The 5714-nt window shown below is 55.1% G+C and overlaps 1 pseudogene; it reads left to right on the top strand.

Annotated features, from left to right (window-relative positions):
• The first annotated feature begins 4312 nt into the window (after positions 1 to 4312).
• On the top strand, positions 4313 to 5079 carry LOC116486625 (annotated as a pseudogene).
• Positions 5080 to 5714: the final 635 nt, after the last annotated feature.

The following is a 5714-nucleotide window of genomic DNA, read 5'->3' as shown; positions in this document are numbered from 1 at the left end:
CTGCTGACCTGGAAGAAGGCTTGAAATGCAAGCAGCCCTGTAATAATTCTGCACCGCTTGCTTAGAATGGCAAGAAAATGAGCATTTAACCTTAGGATTACAGCAAAATGCAGGCCCTGTGTGCACCTCCACCCGGGGCGTGTCTGTTGCTGTGTTAAGAGCAGCAGCAGTGCTGTGGGTAGGGGGGTTGCCACAAGAACAAGCCAAGGCTGGGCCTGCTCCCCTCCTCTGCCACACTTCTCATTTCCAGCTAATTTTTGCATTCAAACACTGGAGCACAGGCAAGGGGGCCCGGGGAAGCACGCTGGGTTAGAAGCAGAGCAGCACTGCGAGGCTAATGCTGACATGCAGACAGCGAAGTGGACAACTAACCCCAAAGTCACACCTCCAGAGCTGCACGGGATTGAAACCAAGATCTGGGCTGGTGCGTGGGTATCTGTAGGCTGCCGAGTGTCCATGCCAGGAGGCTGAATGCTCTCCTGTGCCTGCACCAGTGCCGGGCACAGGGTGCCAGCAGCCATAGCTGTGCTCCAGGCTGCCAGTGCCAACGCCGCCACCAACACCGCTGCCAATGCTGCTGCCACTTCGTGGTGGCTGCGAGGGTTCCATGGGGACACTGACTCTGCTGCAGCGCGGCTACACAGGTGAGGCCAGCATGGAAGCTGCTTGAAGACACGGGTGGGATGGCAGGGGTGGCGAAACTGTGCTGCCAGGACGGCGTCGAGGTGGCCCAGGGCATGCGTGTGCCTGGGTGCTGCAGGAGCCTCATGGGGAGGGTGCTGCTTTCTCCTGCAGCCACCCAGGGACCTGGTGTAGAGGCCATCCCTTTAAAAGATCAAAACCCAAAACCTTTTTCATGGTGATTTGCAAAGCGAGTAACTGGTAAGTGCTTCACATCCGTGAGTTGTACATTAACTTGGCAGTTTGGTTTCACTCTCGGTACATAACCAGTATGCGTGCATTGTTTACTGATAAGCTTTTGCTCAGCCAGGTCCAACGCCTCCCGGACACCCCTTGTTCTGACTTCAGGACTTGCAGTTCCTCCCTGAGGGGGAGAAAGGGGTTGCTTTCCTATCTGCACCTGGCAGACCTATAAACGTATAGATATATTTATGCATGTATGTGTGAATGTATACGTATATGTCAATATTTTAATTCCAGTTGGTCCTTAAGGACAATTGACAAAGTCAACTCTGACTCCTAGATGTGATGCACATTCTGATTACCTACTGAACTTTAAACCAAACTGCTCTGTTAATTTATGACTCTCAGACATGAAAAGCATGCTGATTACTTAATAACATGGAATGATCGAATATCTGAGTTAGAAGGGACCCACAAGGATCATCGAGTCCAACTCCTGGGTCCCCAAAGGACCAGCCCCTGTGTGTGACAGTGGTGTCCAAACACTCCTTGAGCTCCATCAATCTCGGGGCCGTGCCCATGCCCCTGGGCAGTCTGTCCCAGTGCCCAACCACCTCTGGGTGCAGACCCTTTCCCTAACCCCCAGCCTGACCCTCCCTGTCCCAGCTCCATGCCGTTCCCTCGGGTCCTGTCGCTGTACCAGAGAGCAGAGCTCAGCACCTGCCCCTCCGCTCCCCTCGTGAGGGAGCTGCAGGCCGCCATGAGGCCTCCCCTCGTCTCTTCTCCATGCTGAACAATCCAAGCAACTTCAGCCGCTCCTCATATGTCTTCCCCTCTAGACCCTTCACCACCTTTGTTGCCCTTCTTCGGACGCTCTCTAACAGTTTTTTATCTTTCTTGTACTGTGGTGCTCAGAGCTGCGCACAGCACTCGAGCTGGGGCTGCACCAGCGCAGAGCAGAGCAGGACGATCACATCCTTTGACCTACAGTGCTGTCCTTGATGCAGCCGAGGTTACGGTTAGCCCTCTTGGCCACCAAGGCACGCTGCTGGCTTGTGCTCAGTTTGCTGTCGATCCAAACCCCCAGATCTTGACATCAGGAGGGGGTTCTTCACAGAGAGGGTGGTTGCACACTGGAACAGGCTCCCCAGGGAAGTGGTCACTGCACCGAGCCTGTCTGAATTTAAGAAGAATTTGGACTGTGCACTTAGTGACATGATCTGAACTTTTGGGTAGACGTGTGCGGTGTCAAGAGTTGGACTTGATGATCCTTAAGGGTCCCTTCCAACTCAGGATATTCTATGATTCTATGATCCCTTTCTTCTGGCTGCTCTCCAGCGTCTCGTCCCCCAGTCTGTATAACCAGGGTTGCTCTGTTGCCCTTTCCCAGGTGCAGAATCCGACACTTGCTCTTGTTAAACTTCATATTGTTGAATGGCAATGATAATGATCTAGCTGACACCAGCTAGTTCTCAGAGTACTCTGGGACGAATCCCATCAGGCCCCATTGGCTTGTATGCATCCAGGTGGAGCAGCCAGTCTGCACAAGATTGGGGTTAACAGTGAGTTTGTTGTGCTGGCTCTCGCCATCCCCCAGCTGTGGGTAGCTGGGGCCTCAGAGCCCATCATCGGTGTTGAAGACAGAGGCAGAGGCGAAAAATGCGTTAAACGTCTCTGCATTGTCTATGTCCCCGATTGTGAGGTGACCACGCTCATCAGACCAACGTTTGCTCTGCTCCTCCTTTTCCCATTAATCTACTTCAAAAAGCCTTTCTTATTGTCCCCCATGCTGCTGGGCAGCTTCAACTCTAATGCAGCCTGAGCAGAGCCGGGAGCAGCTCGTCTGGGCTCGGTGTCAGACAGCTGTCGGTGTGCCCCCCTAGCCCCAAGACTAGCTCCGGCTTCCCCGCCAGGCCTCGACACCACGGTATGGGCAGCCCACGGCCCCAAGGCCCCAGCAGCGGTCCCCTGGGACCATCAGGAGCAGCATGAAGGCAGAAAGAGAAAGCAGAAGTGCATGCTGCAGCTCTCCAGCAGCCCAGGAATGCACAGAGTTCTCAAACGGCCGGGCTGAAGCACTCCATTTACAAGAAGTCATGTGTTGAGCAAAAAACACCCACTGGATTCTGTGGTGGATCACCGCAGGCCCTCGGCCTGCCCTGCACGGCCCCAGCAGGGCCAGAGCTGGCTCAGGCACACAGATAGCGAGGTTTTGGGGCAGGGCTTTGCACCCTGAGCTGTGCCTCAGGCTGTAACCAATGGCTGCTGCCCCATCTGCCCTGAGCCTGGCACAGCACAGCCTAAGGAGTGGGAAGAGGAGAGGCAGCCTCGGGAAATCCTAGCCCCTGACCGCGGTGCAGGCTGCAGCTGCCTCGTCTCCTGCCCCTTCTTCTGTCAGGGCTCTGCCTTCAGTCCCACCAGCAGCAGGGGAAACTGCTTGAAAACTAAGCACAGATCATCGCGGGAGTTAAATAACTCTGAGGCCGGACTGTTTCTGGAGGAAGTACAGGAGGTAGCGTTAGAGTTGCCTGCACATCCAAGGCTGCACAGAATCGAAACCAAGCTGGGGGCTGGTGCGGGAGGAGCCGGTGCTGCCCTTGTGGCATGAGCACAGTTCTCCAGGCTGACACCGGCCGTCTCCGCTGTCAGTTCTTGGTGGCTGTGAGCGTCCCGCGGGGACAAGGTGAACGCCAGCGCAGGACGTGCAGGAAGGTACGGGAGGGAGGCCAGGGGCCGCGAGGCTCCGTGCCGGCGGGGAGGGCTCCGAGGGTGCCTGGGGACCTGGCACAGGGCAGCGGGGCAGGGAAGTGGCTCTTCCCGCTGTCCCCTTCTCCCTCCTTCCCTTTTCCCCACTCCTCACTCCCCATGCTCTTTGTGGCCCAGGCCCCAGCCCAGGGGAGCCCCTGGGCACCGTGCTCAGCCCCAAGCAGGGCCGTGGCTGCATGAGTGTCACCACCCCGAGGGTTCTTACCACCACTCAAGGGTCCCTGCCACCCCTCTGCCTTCCCCCATGCCTGTAATACTGCGCAGACTGAGGCTGAGACTGAGGAAACAGACCAGTGGCTCTGTTTCCCCGCTGCACCTCATTGCTCCAGCTGTTATTTTGAATTTCTGTTCCTTGCTGCTGTCTGTGCAGTGCTGTGGCAGCACACGCAGTAGTGCGATCCAGGGGACCCAGTCAGTCCCGGTGCCACTGCAGCCAGACCCAGCTGCAGTGCCCCCGAGCCCTTCCCACAGCGGGGGCACACAGAGCCCCGCAGCCTCCAGTGGCCAGCAGCGAGGCTTCAGAACCATCCCCGCTTTTAATGAAAATCCCTTCTGCTGTCAGTGATGCTCCCAGCATCTGGGTGCCTGCTGACGGAGCCCTGGGTGTCTGCTTTTGTCTCCGCAGTGTGACCGTGGCCGTCCGTCGTGTGTACATGCAGCCCGGGGTCAGTGGGGCTTGGAGATGAGGCTGATCCTGGCCAGGAAGGCTGGTGGGGGGAAAAGCGCCACGGGGAACACCCTCCTTGGGAAGCGTGTCTTTGAGTCCAAGCTGTCCACCCAGCCAGTGACCGTGAGCTGTGCGAAAGCACAGGGGCACTGGGACGGCAAGGACTTCATGGTGGTTGACACGGCTGACATTTGCAACCCTGAAGGTGCCAGCAGTGAGGTGCACCAAGAAATTATCCGCTGCATGAAGCTGTCCTCCCCGGGCCCCCACGTGCTTCTGCTGGTGACCCAGCTGGGCCGATTCACCCAGGAGGAAGAGGAGGCCGCAGAGAGACTGCAGGACATCTTTGGAGCTGATGTTCTGGGGCACACGATTGTCATATTCACCCGTGCGGAAGAGCTCATGGGGGGTCACTGCAAGATTATGTGAAGTATTCCAAAAAAAGGGCTCTCCGCGAGCTGATTGAGACATGCGGGAACAGGTACTGCGGCTTCAACAACCGGGCAGTTGGAGCCGAACGGGACCAGCAGGTCATGGAGCTGATGGGGATGGTCCGCTGCATGGTGCGGGTGAATGGGGACTGGTACTACAGCAATGAGATGTACCTGGAGCCCATTTTAACAGAAGAGAAGGTGGAGTATCACATGGCGAGGTACAGAGCGGGCAGGAAAAGTATTGGGTTTCTCACTCTTTCTTACAGGAGACCTATTGTGATTTGTGGGATGATTCTCCTTGCCATTGCGATGGTAGTCATTATTTTTCTTATTTGGTGAGAGCGATGAATCCCAGCACCACAGAGCCACTGAACGCCTGGGGCTGGAGGCACCTCTGCACCCTGCGTGTTCTGTTCCTGCCCAGGCAGGGTCCCCAGCGCCGGCTGCCCAGGATCGTGTCCACTGGGTGTTGGACATCTCCGGGGATGGAGACCCCAGCACCGCTCTGGGGAATTGTCTGGGAATTGTCTATTTTTATTGAGCTTCCCTTTAATCAATTGTCATATATGTAGTAGAGGACAAAAAATATGTTTTTCTTTTAACCTAGGCTCCCTTTGATCAGGGACTGAATGCTCCTTCTGGGAGAAACCAAGGAAAGTTGCCAATAGCAAGTAGCCTGAGGTAGTGCTTAGGTGACGTGACCATTTTGAGAAACAATGTTGTATTTTTGCAATAGAAATTTGTTTTTGCAGTGGAATATCCACTAACCTTGCATATTGAAATGTGATTGTGCAGCCATGACAATAGCATAGCACTATTTAAGCAGATAAGGGGAAGGTCCCACTGTCCCAACATAAGAAACATAGCTATGAAAAATGGGATGAGTAGTATGAAATAAGTAAAAACAAGAATCACAGGCCCTCTAATCACAAGAGAAGTTAAAAAAAAAAAAAAAAAAAAAAAGAAAGAAAAGGAGAAATCAA

The sequence above is a fragment of the Aythya fuligula genome, chromosome 2, assembly GCF_009819795.1.
Source record: "Aythya fuligula isolate bAytFul2 chromosome 2, bAytFul2.pri, whole genome shotgun sequence".
Taxonomy (NCBI): Eukaryota; Metazoa; Chordata; class Aves; order Anseriformes; family Anatidae; genus Aythya; species Aythya fuligula.
Note: the sequence above shows the minus strand (reverse complement) of the source record. Positions and strands in the feature narration are given on the sequence as shown.